The 12,624-nt window shown below is 45.4% G+C and overlaps 10 non-coding genes across 10 annotated transcripts; all 10 read left to right on the top strand.

Annotated features, from left to right (window-relative positions):
• Nucleotides 1-536: 536 nt before the first annotated feature.
• LOC141187327 (U2 spliceosomal RNA) lies at nt 537-727 on the top strand. The gene has a single exon (XR_012261524.1). It is a non-coding gene; the product is annotated as a U2 spliceosomal RNA (small nuclear RNA).
• A 1,120-nt stretch (nt 728-1,847) lies between these two features.
• On the top strand, nt 1,848-2,038 carry LOC141187325 (U2 spliceosomal RNA). Its single transcript, XR_012261522.1, has one exon. It is a non-coding gene; the product is annotated as a U2 spliceosomal RNA (small nuclear RNA).
• Nucleotides 2,039-3,159: 1,121 nt separating this feature from the next.
• Nucleotides 3,160-3,350, top strand: LOC141187324 (U2 spliceosomal RNA). The gene has a single exon (XR_012261521.1). It is a non-coding gene; the product is annotated as a U2 spliceosomal RNA (small nuclear RNA).
• Nucleotides 3,351-4,468: 1,118 nt separating this feature from the next.
• On the top strand, nt 4,469-4,659 carry LOC141187323 (U2 spliceosomal RNA). The gene has a single exon (XR_012261520.1). It is a non-coding gene; the product is annotated as a U2 spliceosomal RNA (small nuclear RNA).
• A 1,119-nt stretch (nt 4,660-5,778) lies between these two features.
• On the top strand, nt 5,779-5,969 carry LOC141187322 (U2 spliceosomal RNA). Its single transcript, XR_012261519.1, has one exon. It is a non-coding gene; the product is annotated as a U2 spliceosomal RNA (small nuclear RNA).
• A 1,122-nt stretch (nt 5,970-7,091) lies between these two features.
• Nucleotides 7,092-7,282, top strand: LOC141187321 (U2 spliceosomal RNA). Its single transcript, XR_012261518.1, has one exon. It is a non-coding gene; the product is annotated as a U2 spliceosomal RNA (small nuclear RNA).
• A 1,120-nt stretch (nt 7,283-8,402) lies between these two features.
• On the top strand, nt 8,403-8,593 carry LOC141184943 (U2 spliceosomal RNA). The gene has a single exon (XR_012259651.1). It is a non-coding gene; the product is annotated as a U2 spliceosomal RNA (small nuclear RNA).
• Nucleotides 8,594-9,714: 1,121 nt separating this feature from the next.
• LOC141187319 (U2 spliceosomal RNA) lies at nt 9,715-9,905 on the top strand. Its single transcript, XR_012261516.1, has one exon. It is a non-coding gene; the product is annotated as a U2 spliceosomal RNA (small nuclear RNA).
• Nucleotides 9,906-11,026: 1,121 nt separating this feature from the next.
• LOC141187317 (U2 spliceosomal RNA) lies at nt 11,027-11,217 on the top strand. Its single transcript, XR_012261515.1, has one exon. It is a non-coding gene; the product is annotated as a U2 spliceosomal RNA (small nuclear RNA).
• Nucleotides 11,218-12,336: 1,119 nt separating this feature from the next.
• LOC141187316 (U2 spliceosomal RNA) lies at nt 12,337-12,527 on the top strand. The gene has a single exon (XR_012261514.1). It is a non-coding gene; the product is annotated as a U2 spliceosomal RNA (small nuclear RNA).
• The last annotated feature ends 97 nt before the right edge of the window (nt 12,528-12,624 follow it).

Raw genomic sequence — 12,624 nt, 5'->3', positions numbered from 1 at the left:
GTCTGTGGCATTCTTTTAAACTGTTGCTTATGGCGGTCTCTGTGAGCTTCTCAGTGACATTCAGCCATCCAGGTATCCCGCCTGCAGTAGACGGAATGTGGCAATGGAACGCTGGCTGCGCGTGTCATAATAGGCTCTGAGCCTTTATATACCTGCGCACAGCAGCAGCCACCTTCAGTCTGCTGCTGGACAGCCAGCAGCAGCAGCAGCAGGAGAGGTAATTAATCAGCAACCCTCCTGCTAAGGGTAGACAGCTGCTCGTTCCACCCCCCCCCCGCCTTAATTGGTTCTCCTCCCTTCCAACGGTGTTGAGGCGGGTGGGAACAGCCGGGGGTTGAGGGTACTGTGCTAAAAGAGGTGGAGTTATGCAGATCTAAAACGCGTGGATTGCAGCAGCAGCAAGCCGAAAAGTGCAGGCATGTGAGGGATCTAGAGGTTGACAGCATGTCTTCTTAACGGGAGTCCAGGTGGCCATCTCCACAAATGGACTTTTCAGAATCCTTGGGTGGCACCGTAGTCGGAAACCAATTCTAGTTATCGCTTCTCGGCCTTTTGGCTAAGATCAAGTGTAGTATCTGTTCTTATCAGTTTAATATCTGATACGTCCCCTATCTGGGGACCATATATTAAATGGATTTTTAGAACAGGGAGATGGAAAAAGAGCTTGCTCTGTCCACTCCACGCATTGACCTGGTATTGCAGTATCTCCAGGACCGGTGCACCCCTTCTTTAATGCAGTTTCTAAAATCAGAAAGAATTGAATTCAATGCTTTTTGTTCATTTTGCTTGTTTGTCGGATTTTGGGATGGACTCTTTGGCTTTGCTTTTCTTCTCCTCATTGGATTTTTCATGTTAAAAGTTGCAGAAGCCAGATGACAAGCTCATTTTGGTTCAACTTCAGCAACTGTGCATTGCATTGCCATGTAATGTAATGTAATGCAATGCTATCTATCTAGCTCTCCCTCTATACTTCCTTTTGGATAAACAGACATATTAGGCAAGCATTTTGGAGCTTTCACCTAAATAACTACAGGTGGTGAGATAAGCTGCACAATATAATTGACCTTTCAGTATATTGTTGCACACACACCATCTATTTAGCAAATGCCCTTGTTATCAACAGCAGCCTTTTAAACTCACCTGAGCTAACAGGTATGTGAGCTGGTTACTCTGCTGCGCTTAAAATTTCTTTTTTGGTTTGCTACAATGCCTTTTCTGAAACGTTGTCTCCCTCTGCTGGAACACTGACTTCTTTCATTTAATGCCTGCAGACTATAAAAGAGAAACCAACCCAAAAAGTTTGGTTGATTAGTCTGTGGCATTCTTTTAAACTGTTGCTTATGGCGGTCTCTGTGAGCTTCTCAGTGACATTCAGCCATCCAGGTATCCCGCCTGCAGTAGACGGAATGTGGCAATGGAACGCTGGCTGCGCGTGTCATAATAGGCTCTGAGCCTTTATATACCTGCGCACAGCAGCAGCCACCTTCAGTCTGCTGCTGGACAGCCAGCAGCAGCAGCAGCAGGAGAGGTAATTAATCAGCAACCCTCCTGCTAAGGGTAGACAGCTGCTCGTTCCACCCCCCCCCCGCCTTAATTGGTTCTCCTCCCTTCCAACGGTGTTGAGGCGGGTGGGAACAGCCGGGGGTTGAGGGTACTGTGCTAAAAGAGGTGGAGTTATGCAGATCTAAAACGCGTGGATTGCAGCAGCAGCAAGCCGAAAAGTGCAGGCATGTGAGGGATCTAGAGGTTGACAGCATGTCTTCTTAACGGGAGTCCAGGTGGCCATCTCCACAAATGGACTTTTCAGAATCCTTGGGTGGCACCGTAGTCGGAAACCAATTCTGGTTATCGCTTCTCGGCCTTTTGGCTAAGATCAAGTGTAGTATCTGTTCTTATCAGTTTAATATCTGATACGTCCCCTATCTGGGGACCATATATTAAATGGATTTTTAGAACAGGGAGATGGAAAAAGAGCTTGCTCTGTCCACTCCACGCATTGACCTGGTATTGCAGTATCTCCAGGACCGGTGCACCCCTTCTTTAATGCAGTTTCTAAAATCAGAAAGAATTGAATTCAATGCTTTTTGTTCATTTTGCTTGTTTGTCGGATTTTGGGATGGACTCTTTGGCTTTGCTTTTCTTCTCCTCATTGGATTTTTCATGTTAAAAGTTGCAGAAGCCAGATGACAAGCTCATTTTGGTTCAACTTCAGCAACTGTGCATTGCATTGCCATGTAATGTAATGTAATGCAATGCTATCTATCTAGCTCTCACTCTATACTTCCTTTTGGATAAACAGACATATTAGGCAAGCATTTTGGAGCTTTCACCTAAATAACTACAGGTGGTGAGATAAGCTGCACAATATAATTGACCTTTCAGTATATTGTTGCACACACACCATCTATTTAGCAAATGCCCTTGTTATCAACAGCAGCCTTTTAAACTCACCTGAGCTAACAGGTATGTGAGCTGGTTACTCTGCTGCGCTTAAAATTTCTTTTTTGGTTTGCTACAATGCCTTTTCTGAAACGTTGTCTCCCTCTGCTGGAACACTGACTTCTTTCATTTAATGCCTGCAGACTATAAAAGAGAAACCAACCCAAAAAGTTTGGTTGATTAGTCTGTGGCATTCTTTTAAACTGTTGCTTATGGCGGTCTCTGTGAGCTTCTCAGTGACATTCAGCCATCCAGGTATCCCGCCTGCAGTAGACGGAATGTGGCAATGGAACGCTGGCTGCGCGTGTCATAATAGGCTCTGAGCCTTTATATACCTGCGCACAGCAGCAGCCACCTTCAGTCTGCTGCTGGACAGCCAGCAGCAGCAGCAGCAGGAGAGGTAATTAATCAGCAACCCTCCTGCTAAGGGTAGACAGCTGCTCGTTCCACCCCCCCCCCCGCCTTAATTGGTTCTCCTCCCTTCCAACGGTGTTGAGGCGGGTGGGAACAGCCGGGGATTGAGGGTACTGTGCTAAAAGAGGTGGAGTTATGCAGATCTAAAACGCGTGGATTGCAGCAGCAGCAAGCCGAAAAGTGCAGGCATGTGAGGGATCTAGTGGTTGACAGCATGTCTTCTTAACGGGAGTCCAGGTGGCCATCTCCACAAATGGACTTTTCAGAATCCTTGGGTGGCACCGTAGTCGGAAACCAATTCTGGTTATCGCTTCTCGGCCTTTTGGCTAAGATCAAGTGTAGTATCTGTTCTTATCAGTTTAATATCTGATACGTCCCCTATCTGGGGACCATATATTAAATGGATTTTTAGAACAGGGAGATGGAAAAAGAGCTTGCTCTGTCCACTCCACGCATTGACCTGGTATTGCAGTATCTCCAGGACCGGTGCACCCCTTCTTTAATGCAGTTTCTAAAATCAGAAAGAATTGAATTCAATGCTTTTTGTTCATTTTGCTTGTTTGTCGGATTTTGGGATGGACTCTTTGGCTTTGCTTTTCTTCTCCTCATTGGATTTTTCATGTTAAAAGTTGCAGAAGCCAGATGACAAGCTCATTTTGGTTCAACTTCAGCAACTGTGCATTGCATTGCCATGTAATGTAATGTAATGCAATGCTATCTATCTAGCTCTCCCTCTATACTTCCTTTTGGATAAACAGACATATTAGGCAAGCATTTTAGAGCTTTCACCTAAATAACTACAGGTGGTGAGATAAGCTGCACAATATAATTGACCTTTCAGTATATTGTTGCACACACACCATCTATTTAGCAAATGCCCTTGTTATCAACAGCAGCCTTTTAAACTCACCTGAGCTAACAGGTATGTGAGCTGGTTACTCTGCTGCGCTTAAAATTTCTTTTTTGGTTTGCTACAATGCCTTTTCTGAAACGTTGTCTCCCTCTGCTGGAACACTGACTTCTTTCATTTAATGCCTGCAGACTATAAAAGAGAAACCAACCCAAAAAGTTTGGTTGATTAGTCTGTGGCATTCTTTTAAACTGTTGCTTATGGCGGTCTCTGTGAGCTTCTCAGTGACATTCAGCCATCCAGGTATCCCGCCTGCAGTAGACGGAATGTGGCAATGGAACGCTGGCTGCGCGTGTCATAATAGGCTCTGAGCCTTTATATACCTGCGCACAGCAGCAGCCACCTTCAGTCTGCTGCTGGACAGCCAGCAGCAGCAGCAGGAGAGGTAATTAATCAGCAACCCTCCTGCTAAGGGTAGACAGCTGCTCGTTCCACCCCCCCCCCCGCCTTAATTGGTTCTCCTCCCTTCCAACGGTGTTGAGGCGGGTGGGAACAGCCGGGGGTTGAGGGTACTGTGCTAAAAGAGGTGGAGTTATGCAGATCTAAAACGCGTGGATTGCAGCAGCAGCAAGCCGAAAAGTGCAGGCATGTGAGGGATCTAGAGGTTGACAGCATGTCTTCTTAACGGGAGTCCAGGTGGCCATCTCCACAAATGGACTTTTCAGAATCCTTGGGTGGCACCGTAGTCGGAAACCAATTCTGGTTATCGCTTCTCGGCCTTTTGGCTAAGATCAAGTGTAGTATCTGTTCTTATCAGTTTAATATCTGATACGTCCCCTATCTGGGGACCATATATTAAATGGATTTTTAGAACAGGGAGATGGAAAAAGAGCTTGCTCTGTCCACTCCACGCATTGACCTGGTATTGCAGTATCTCCAGGACCGGTGCACCCCTTCTTTAATGCAGTTTCTAAAATCAGAAAGAATTGAATTCAATGCTTTTTGTTCATTTTGCTTGTTTGTCGGATTTTGGGATGGACTCTTTGGCTTTGCTTTTCTTCTCCTCATTGGATTTTTCATGTTAAAAGTTGCAGAAGCCAGATGACAAGCTCATTTTGGTTCAACTTCAGCAACTGTGCATTGCATTGCCATGTAATGTAATGTAATGCAATGCTATCTATCTAGCTCTCCCTCTATACTTCCTTTTGGATAAACAGACATATTAGGCAAGCATTTTGGAGCTTTCACCTAAATAACTACAGGTGGTGAGATAAGCTGCACAATATAATTGACCTTTCAGTATATTGTTGCACACACACCATCTATTTAGCAAATGCCCTTGTTATCAACAGCAGCCTTTTAAACTCACCTGAGCTAACAGGTATGTGAGCTGGTTACTCTGCTGCGCTTAAAATTTCTTTTTTTGTTTGCTACAATGCCTTTTCTGAAACGTTGTCTCCCTCTGCTGGAACACTGACTTCTTTCATTTAATGCCTGCAGACTATAAAAGAGAAACCAACCCAAAAAGTTTGGTTGATTAGTCTGTGGCATTCTTTTAAACTGTTGCTTATGGCGGTCTCTGTGAGCTTCTCAGTGACATTCAGCCATCCAGGTATCCCGCATGCAGTAGACGGAATGTGGCAATGGAACGCTGGCTGCGCGTGTCATAATAGGCTCTGAGCCTTTATATACCTGCGCACAGCAGCAGCCACCTTCAGTCTGCTGCTGGACAGCCAGCAGCAGCAGCAGCAGGAGAGGTAATTAATCAGCAACCCTCCTGCTAAGGGTAGACAGCTGCTCGTTCCACCCCCCCCCGCCTTAATTGGTTCTCCTCCCTTCCAACGGTGTTGAGGCGGGTGGGAACAGCCGGGGGTTGAGGGTACTGTGCTAAAAGAGGTGGAGTTATGCAGATCTAAAACGCGTGGATTGCAGCAGCAGCAAGCCGAAAAGTGCAGGCATGTGAGGGATCTAGAGGTTGACAGCATGTCTTCTTAACGGGAGTCCAGGTGGCCATCTCCACAAATGGACTTTTCAGAATCCTTGGGTGGCACCGTAGTCGGAAACCAATTCTGGTTATCGCTTCTCGGCCTTTTGGCTAAGATCAAGTGTAGTATCTGTTCTTATCAGTTTAATATCTGATACGTCCCCTATCTGGGGACCATATATTAAATGGATTTTTAGAACAGGGAGATGGAAAAAGAGCTTGCTCTGTCCACTCCACGCATTGACCTGGTATTGCAGTATCTCCAGGACCGGTGCACCCCTTCTTTAATGCAGTTTCTAAAATCAGAAAGAATTGAATTCAATGCTTTTTGTTCATTTTGCTTGTTTGTCGGATTTTGGGATGGACTCTTTGGCTTTGCTTTACTTCTCCTCATTGGATTTTTCATGTTAAAAGTTGCAGAAGCCAGATGACAAGCTCATTTTGGTTCAACTTCAGCAACTGTGCATTGCATTGCCATGTAATGTAATGTAATGCAATGCTATCTATCTAGCTCTCCCTCTATACTTCCTTTTGGATAAACAGACATATTAGGCAAGCATTTTGGAGCTTTCACCTAAATAACTACAGGTGGTGAGATAAGCTGCACAATATAATTGACCTTTCAGTATATTGTTGCACACACACCATCTATTTAGCAAATGCCCTTGTTATCAACAGCAGCCTTTTAAACTCACCTGAGCTAACAGGTATGTGAGCTGGTTACTCTGCTGCGCTTAAAATTTCTTTTTTGGTTTGCTACAATGCCTTTTCTGAAACGTTGTCTCCCTCTGCTGGAACACTGACTTCTTTCATTTAATGCCTGCAGACTATAAAAGAGAAACCAACCCAAAAAGTTTGGTTGATTAGTCTGTGGCATTCTTTTAAACTGTTGCTTATGGCGGTCTCTGTGAGCTTCTCAGTGACATTCAGCCATCCAGGTATCCCGCCTGCAGTAGACGGAATGTGGCAATGGAACGCTGGCTGCGCGTGTCATAATAGGCTCTGAGCCTTTATATACCTGCGCACAGCAGCAGCCACCTTCAGTCTGCTGCTGGACAGCCAGCAGCAGCAGCAGCAGGAGAGGTAATTAATCAGCAACCCTCCTGCTAAGGGTAGACAGCTGCTCGTTCCACCCACCCCCCCCGCCTTAATTGGTTCTCCTCCCTTCCAACGGTGTTGAGGCGGGTGGGAACAGCCGGGGGTTGAGGGTACTGTGCTAAAAGAGGTGGAGTTATGCAGATCTAAAACGCGTGGATTGCAGCAGCAGCAAGCCGAAAAGTGCAGGCATGTGAGGGATCTAGAGGTTGACAGCATGTCTTCTTAACGGGAGTCCAGGTGGCCATCTCCACAAATGGACTTTTCAGAATCCTTGGGTGGCACCGTAGTCGGAAACCAATTCTGGTTATCGCTTCTCGGCCTTTTGGCTAAGATCAAGTGTAGTATCTGTTCTTATCAGTTTAATATCTGATACGTCCCCTATCTGGGGACCATATATTAAATGGATTTTTAGAACAGGGAGATGGAAAAAGAGCTTGCTCTGTCCACTCCACGCATTGACCTGGTATTGCAGTATCTCCAGGACCGGTGCACCCCTTCTTTAATGCAGTTTCTAAAATCAGAAAGAATTGAATTCAATGCTTTTTGTTCATTTTGCTTGTTTGTCGGATTTTGGGATGGACTCTTTGGCTTTGCTTTTCTTCTCCTCATTGGATTTTTCATGTTAAAAGTTGCAGAAGCCAGATGACAAGCTCATTTTGGTTCAACTTCAGCAACTGTGCATTGCATTGCCATGTAATGTAATGTAATGCAATGCTATCTATCTAGCTCTCCCTCTATACTTCCTTTTGGATAAACAGACATATTAGGCAAGCATTTTGGAGCTTTCACCTAAATAACTACAGGTGGTGAGATAAGCTGCACAATATAATTGACCTTTCAGTATATTGTTGCACACACACCATCTATTTAGCAAATGCCCTTGTTATCAACAGCAGCCTTTTAAACTCACCTGAGCTAACAGGTATGTGAGCTGGTTACTCTGCTGCGCTTAAAATTTCTTTTTTGGTTTGCTACAATGCCTTTTCTGAAACGTTGTCTCCCTCTGCTGGAACACTGACTTCTTTCATTTAATGCCTGCAGACTATAAAAGAGAAACCAACCCAAAAAGTTTGGTTGATTAGTCTGTGGCATTCTTTTAAACTGTTGCTTATGGCGGTCTCTGTGAGCTTCTCAGTGACATTCAGCCATCCAGGTATCCCGCCTGCAGTAGACGGAATGTGGCAATGGAACGCTGGCTGCGCGTGTCATAATAGGCTCTGAGCCTTTATATACCTGCGCACAGCAGCAGCCACCTTCAGTCTGCTGCTGGACAGCCAGCAGCAGCAGCAGCAGGAGAGGTAATTAATCAGCAACCCTCCTGCTAAGGGTAGACAGCTGCTCGTTCCACCCCCCCCCCGCCTTAATTGTTTCTCCTCCCTTCCAACGGTGTTGAGGCGGGTGGGAACAGCCGGGGGTTGAGGGTACTGTGCTAAAAGAGGTGGAGTTATGCAGATCTAAAACGCGTGGATTGCAGCAGCAGCAAGCCGAAAAATGCAGGCATGTGAGGGATCTAGAGGTTGACAGCATGTCTTCTTAACGGGAGTCCAGGTGGCCATCTCCACAAATGGACTTTTCAGAATCCTTGGGTGGCACCGTAGTCGGAAACCAATTCTGGTTATCGCTTCTCGGCCTTTTGGCTAAGATCAAGGGTAGTATCTGTTCTTATCAGTTTAATATCTGATACGTCCCCTATCTGGGGACCATATATTAAATGGATTTTTAGAACAGGGAGATGGAAAAAGAGCTTGCTCTGTCCACTCCACGCATTGACCTGGTATTGCAGTATCTCCAGGACCGGTGCACCCCTTCTTTAATGCAGTTTCTAAAATCAGAAAGAATTGAATTCAATGCTTTTTGTTCATTTTGCTTGTTTGTCGGATTTTGGGATGGACTCTTTGGCTTTGCTTTTCTTCTCCTCATTGGATTTTTCATGTTAAAAGTTGCAGAAGCCAGATGACAAGCTCATTTTGGTTCAACTTCAGCAACTGTGCATTGCATTGCCATGTAATGTAATGTAATGCAATGCTATCTATCTAGCTCTCCCTCTATACTTCCTTTTGGATAAACAGACATATTAGGCAAGCATTTTGGAGCTTTCACCTAAATAACTACAGGTGGTGAGATAAGCTGCACAATATAATTGACCTTTCAGTATATTGTTGCACACACACCATCTATTTAGCAAATGCCCTTGTTATCAACAGCAGCCTTTTAAACTCACCTGAGCTAACAGGTATGTGAGCTGGTTACTCTGCTGCGCTTAAAATTTCTTTTTTGGTTTGCTACAATGCCTTTTCTGAAACGTTGTCTCCCTCTGCTGGAACACTGACTTCTTTCATTTAATGCCTGCAGACTATAAAAGAGAAACCAACCCAAAAAGTTTGGTTGATTAGTCTGTGGCATTCTTTTAAACTGTTGCTTATGGCGGTCTCTGTGAGCTTCTCAGTGACATTCAGCCATCCAGGTATCCCGCCTGCAGTAGACGGAATGTGGCAATGGAACGCTGGCTGCGCGTGTCATAATAGGCTCTGAGCCTTTATATACCTGCGCACAGCAGCAGCCACCTTCAGTCTGCTGCTGGACAGCCAGCAGCAGCAGCAGCAGGAGAGGTAATTAATCAGCAACCCTCCTGCTAAGGGTAGACAGCTGCTCGTTCCACCCCCCCCCCCGCCTTAATTGGTTCTCCTCCCTTCCAACGGTGTTGAGGCGGGTGGGAACAGCCGGGGGTTGAGGGTACTGTGCTAAAAGAGGTGGAGTTATGCAGATCTAAAACGCGTGGATTGCAGCAGCAGCAAGCCGAAAAGTGCAGGCATGTGAGGGATCTAGAGGTTGACAGCATGTCTTCTTAACGGGAGTCCAGGTGGCCATCTCCACAAATGGACTTTTCAGAATCCTTGGGTGGCACCGTAGTCGGAAACCAATTCTGGTTATCGCTTCTCGGCCTTTTGGCTAAGATCAAGTGTAGTATCTGTTCTTATCAGTTTAATATCTGATACGTCCCCTATCTGGGGACCATATATTAAATGGATTTTTAGAACAGGGAGATGGAAAAAGAGCTTGCTCTGTCCACTCCACGCATTGACCTGGTATTGCAGTATCTCCAGGACCGGTGCACCCCTTCTTTAATGCAGTTTCTAAAATCAGAAAGAATTGAATTCAATGCTTTTTGTTCATTTTGCTTGTTTGTCGGATTTTGGGATGGACTCTTTGGCTTTGCTTTTCTTCTCCTCATTGGATTTTTCATGTTAAAAGTTGCAGAAGCCAGATGACAAGCTCATTTTGGTTCAACTTCAGCAACTGTGCATTGCATTGCCATGTAATGTAATGTAATGCAATGCTATCTATCTAGCTCTCCCTCTATACTTCCTTTTGGATAAACAGACATATTAGGCAAGCATTTTGGAGCTTTCACCTAAATAACTACAGGTGGTGAGATAAGCTGCACAATATAATTGACCTTTCAGTATATTGTTGCACACACACCATCTATTTAGCAAATGCCCTTGTTATCAACAGCAGCCTTTTAAACTCACCTGAGCTAACAGGTATGTGAGCTGGTTACTCTGCTGCGCTTAAAATTTCTTTTTTGGTTTGCTACAATGCCTTTTCTGAAACGTTGTCTCCCTCTGCTGGAACACTGACTTCTTTCATTTAATGCCTGCAGACTATAAAAGAGAAACCAACCCAAAAAGTTTGGTTGATTAGTCTGTGGCATTCTTTTAAACTGTTGCTTATGGCGGTCTCTGTGAGCTTCTCAGTGACATTCAGCCATCCAGGTATCCCGCCTGCAGTAGACGGAATGTGGCAATGGAACGCTGGCTGCGCGTGTCATAATAGGCTCTGAGCCTTTATATACCTGCGCACAGCAGCAGCCACCTTCAGTCTGCTGCTGGACAGCCAGCAGCAGCAGCAGCAGGAGAGGTAATTAATCAGCAACCCTCCTGCTAAGGGTAGACAGCTGCTCGTTCCACCCCCCCCCCTGCCTTAATTGGTTCTCCTCCCTTCCAACGGTGTTGAGGCGGGTGGGAACAGCCGGGGGTTGAGGGTACTGTGCTAAAAGAGGTGGAGTTATGCAGATCTAAAACGCGTGGATTGCAGCAGCAGCAAGCCGAAAAGTGCAGGCATGTGAGGGATCTAGAGGTTGACAGCATGTCTTCTTAACGGGAGTCCAGGTGGCCATCTCCACAAATGGACTTTTCAGAATCCTTGGGTGGCACCGTAGTCGGAAACCAATTCTGGTTATCGCTTCTCGGCCTTTTGGCTAAGATCAAGTGTAGTATCTGTTCTTATCAGTTTAATATCTGATACGTCCCCTATCTGGGGACCATATATTAAATGGATTTTTAGAACAGGGAGATGGAAAAAGAGCTTGCTCTGTCCACTCCACGCATTGACCTGGTATTGCAGTATCTCCAGGACCGGTGCACCCCTTCTTTAATGCAGTTTCTAAAATCAGAAAGAATTGAATTCAATGCTTTTTGTTCATTTTGCTTGTTTGTCTGATTTTGGGATGGACTCTTTGGCTTTGCTTTTCTTCTCCTCATTGGATTTTTCATGTTAAAAGTTGCAGAAGCCAGATGACAAGCTCATTTTGGTTCAACTTCAGCAACTGTGCATTGCATTGCCATGTAATGTAATGTAATGCAATGCTATCTATCTAGCTCTCACTCTATACTTCCTTTTGGATAAACAGACATATTAGGCAAGCATTTTGGAGCTTTCACCTAAATAACTACAGGTGGTGAGATAAGCTGCACAATATAATTGACCTTTCAGTATATTGTTGCACACACACCATCTATTTAGCAAATGCCCTTGTTATCAACAGCAGCCTTTTAAACTCACCTGAGCTAACAGGTATGTGAGCTGGTTACTCTGCTGCGCTTAAAATTTCTTTTTTGGTTTGCTACAATGCCTTTTCTGAAACGTTGTCTCCCTCTGCTGGAACACTGACTTCTTTCATTTAATGCCTGCAGACTATAAAAGAGAAACCAACCCAAAAAGTTTGGTTGATTAGTCTGTGGCATTCTTTTAAACTGTTGCTTATGGCGGTCTCTGTGAGCTTCTCAGTGACATTCAGCCATCCAGGTATCCCGCCTGCAGTAGACGGAATGTGGCAATGGAACGCTGGCTGCGCGTGTCATAATAGGCTCTGAGCCTTTATATACCTGCGCACAGCAGCAGCCACCTTCAGTCTGCTGCTGGACAGCCAGCAGCAGCAGCAGCAGGAGAGGTAATTAATCAGCAACCCTCCTGCTAAGGGTAGACAGCTGCTCGTTCCACCCCCCCCCGCCTTAATTGGTTCTCCTCCCTTCCAACGGTGTTGAGGCGGGTGGGAACAGCCGGGGGTTGAGGGTACTGTGCTAAAAGAGGTGGAGTTATGCAGATCTAAAACGCGTGGATTGCAGCAGCAGCAAGCCGAAAAGTGCAGGCATGTGAGGGATCTAGAGGTTGACAGCATGTCTTCTTAACGGGAGTCCAGGTGGCCATCTCCACAAATGGACTTTTCAGAATCCTTGGGTGGCACCGTAGTCGGAAACCAATTCTGGTTATCGCTTCTCGGCCTTTTGGCTAAGATCAAGTGTAGTATCTGTTCTTATCAGTTTAATATCTGATACGTCCCCTATCTGGGGACCATATATTAAATGGATTTTTAGAACAGGGAGATGGAAAAAGAGCTTGCTCTGTCCACTCCACGCATTGACCTGGTATTGCAGTATCTCCAGGACCGGTGCACCCCTTCTTTAATGCAGTTTCTAAAATCAGAAAGAATTGAATTCAATGCTTTTTGTTCATTTTGCTTGTTTGTCGGATTTTGGGATGGACTCTTTGGCTTTGC

Source organism: Phyllobates terribilis, unplaced genomic scaffold, assembly GCF_046119375.1.
Source record: "Phyllobates terribilis strain yellow unplaced genomic scaffold, ASM4611937v1 Scaffold_40__1_contigs__length_11209783, whole genome shotgun sequence".
Classification (NCBI taxonomy): domain Eukaryota; kingdom Metazoa; phylum Chordata; class Amphibia; order Anura; family Dendrobatidae; genus Phyllobates; species Phyllobates terribilis.
This window is presented reverse-complemented; position numbering and strand designations above follow the sequence as displayed.